This window comes from Solanum verrucosum, unplaced genomic scaffold (assembly GCF_900185275.1).
Source record: "Solanum verrucosum unplaced genomic scaffold, falcon-dt-bn FXZP01000312.1, whole genome shotgun sequence".
NCBI classification, from domain to species: domain Eukaryota; kingdom Viridiplantae; phylum Streptophyta; class Magnoliopsida; order Solanales; family Solanaceae; genus Solanum; species Solanum verrucosum.
The window spans coordinates 9261-12595 of record NW_026019902.1 but is presented as its reverse complement, the minus strand read 5'-3'; the positions used below and the strand labels follow the sequence as shown (position 1 = coordinate 12595).

The following is a 3335-nucleotide window of genomic DNA, read 5'->3' as shown; positions in this document are numbered from 1 at the left end:
TAGTTGGTTCAATTAGTGGGTGACTGAGGAAGGTCTTCGACTCCTTGACCAACTAAGATTGCTAAGCATTTTTTAATCTTTTGTGTCTTACCCTCTAAAAACAAGCTAAATTACAGGAAAATACTACATAATGCAGTCTATTATGACTGCTCCTTGACTAAAGTTTGCTCCATTATGTAATACTCCTACTATATTGTCCACGATAAAAGAATCTGAAGATAGCAGTGTTTATAAGAACCACAAAACTAATATTGATATTTCTTTGATTCTTGCACTTGAAATAAACATATATTTGATTTTTACAATTATGATATGAGGATGTAAATTCGACTGAGATTACAATGACAACTATCTCAGTATCTCTAATACTTACATGGGTGTATACTTTTTTTTTCTTCAAATAATATTTTTATGGTCTGCCTTTGCTGATGTTTTTTCCTCCATTTTATATAAAACTCAACCAGTTGCTGTTGGTTTTACTGATAGACAACAAAGGATTTGATTGTGACTACTTTAAGTAATATATTTTGCAGCAATATGTCAAATAAGAGAAGTTAAAAAATTTCAATATCGTTTTAACAATTAAGCTTTCTAGCAGCTGGCCAGATAATTCTAGTTGTTGGATTCATGCATTAGACATAATCCTTATAAGATCATCTATGTTTTTCTCCTACATATAACTCAAGGCACTTCAGAAACGGCAGACACTCATCAAACTACAAAATTTCTAAGCATTTCCCAATGGCCGAGAACTACCCCATAAAAAGCGATGGAAAAAAGGGTGTTCACGATGCACAAGTGGCAGTGGTTATGGTGCCACTTTCAGCACAAGGCCATCTCAACCAGCTTCTCCACCTCTCGAGGCTCATCACCTCATATAATATCCCAGTCCATTATGTTGGAGCAACCACTCATATTCGCCAGGCTAAGTTCGTGTCCATGGTTTCGATCCTGTCACAGCTAAAAACCTATATTTTCATGAATTCCCTACACCACCTTTTGAAAAATCCCCCTCCAAATCCTAATGCTTCAAATAAATTTCCTAACCAATTAATCCCTTCATTTTATGCAACAATCCATCTCCGTGAGCCAGTGTGCTCTCTTGTAAGCCAACTTTAGGCGCCAATCATCGGAGAGTGATTGTTATTTATGATTCTATGATGAGTTGGGTAGTAGAGGATGTGCCAGCAATTCCAAATGCTGAGTGCTACTGTTTTAATAGTATCTCAGCTTTCCATACGTTTTCATGCATCTGGGAATCCAGAGGAAAACCTTTACAAGCTGGAACTGAAATATTTGAGGGCATTTCATCAAACAAAAACTGTGCTACCCCAGAGTTATGGGAATTATGGAGGAAACAAGAAGCCCTAATGAGGAAAGTTAGCTCCGGAGAACTTTACAATTCATCTAGAGTAACAGAAGGTTTATACCTTGATTTAGTAGCCAAAGAAAATGATGGACTAAACCAATGGGCTCTTGGTCCATTCAATCCGTTGTTGTCTGAGCAGAACAAAAACTCAAATAAAACCATCAAACCCTGTATTGGCTTGACAAACAAGAAACAAATCGGTAATATATGTGTCTTTTGGAACAACTACTTCCTTGTCGAATGAAGAAATCGAAGAACTCGCTGTTGGATTAGAGAAAAGTATGCAAAAGTTCATTTGGGTCCTCAGAGATGCTGACAAAGGAGATGTGTTTGCAGGTGAAGAAAGGAGAGCTCAATTGCCTGATGGTTATGAAGAGAGCTAAAAGGAAGAGGAATTATTGTAAGAGATTGGGCGCCTCAGTTGGAAATTTTGGCACATCCTTCCACAGGTGGTTTTATGAGTCATTGCGGATGGAATTCGTGCATGGAAAGCATTTCTATGGGAGTTCCTATAGCAGCTTGGCCAATGCATTCAGATCAACCAAGGAATTCTCAGTTAGTAACTAAGTTCCTAAAAATCGGCCTAATTGTGAGGCATTGGGCATGTCGAGATGAATTGGTTACATCAGAAATAGTTGAAAATGCTGTAAGAACTTTGATGGCTTCACCTAAGGGAGATGAAATGAGGAAGAGAGCATCAGAATTAAGTAATGTTGTCAAACAATCAGTGGTGGATGGGGGTGTTAACCGTGAGGAGATGGATTCTTTTATCACTCACATTACTCGATAAGTTTCCCATCTAGATTAATTTCATCAATGGTCATCGAACTAAGCATTTATTGCATGAAAGTGTGGCTTTGATGAAGTCAGTTATGAAAAATTGGTAATTCAATCATATTAGAGGACACTAATGTATTTTTCTTTATATTTTACTTTCTTCATTTTGTCTATGTTCCACCAAAACATAGCTTATACTTCAACAACCATCTTTCTCTCTCTCTCTCTCTCTCTCTGTTTCTCTCTTTGTTGTAGGGTGGCGTCCGGTTGAGTGAGGACTAATATATGTGTAATATTAGTTATCCGTGAAACACATAATTTTACTTGTATTTTTCCTTTACTAAAATTTTAAAGAGTTTTTTAGCAGGATAACAAACTACAACAACATTGCCGACCACTAGTTAGGCCAATATCCCTGTGAATCAAATATGTGAGAAATGAGGCATTCCTCTGTTCTCCTTAACATTAACTTCATGGATCTAAAATATACGTATACTGTAATATCTAGTAACAGTTACTCCTAGTTTCATTTCTCTACGAGGTCCAACTTGATATATTCTATTGTGAATCAAGTCGACTTTGTACGGGCTTATGTGTTAGAAGTAGCGAATGAGGCTGATTTGGATGGGATAATTGGGCCGCGTAAAATATTAGAGAGTTTTATTGGGATTCAGGCCCCAATTATCAATTGGTTAAATAGGAATAGGGGTTAGACAGAAAGGTTATTGCGTATTATGAAGAAACTGTCTTTTCCTCTCATCTTCTTTCTAGAGGTCTTAACTTCTCATCCTCATTCTTATCTCTATCTTTAGTTACTTGTTATTTCAGTACTTCTCTTTGTAATTCAAGTGTTGTTATTATAATTTGGTTATCAATGGATATAAGGTTATGTATCTGTATGAGAATTCGGGTTTGTTTCATATTCGTTTTTCTTACTCACCAAAGAGCCCAAGTTCAATCTTAGCACATTCTTTTGTCTTTTATTGATTTCTCGGTCTTCTATGCGACTAGCCAAGTAGTCATATTCATTCCTATTGACACGAATAGAAACGAAAGAGAAGGAAATGACATTTACAGAAGATGATTCAGGGTTGAATACTTCAATCCCATCAGCTAATCTAGCAAGAACATGGAACTAAAGGAGGATCTTTATCCAGCAGTGTAAGTTCTACACTATGGTCCTTAATGT

At 36.6% G+C, this 3335-nt stretch overlaps 1 pseudogene; it reads left to right on the top strand.

Annotated features, from left to right (window-relative positions):
- Window positions 1-804: 804 nt before the first annotated feature.
- LOC125819469 (zeatin O-glucosyltransferase-like) lies at window positions 805-2159 on the top strand (annotated as a pseudogene).
- Window positions 2160-3335: the final 1176 nt, after the last annotated feature.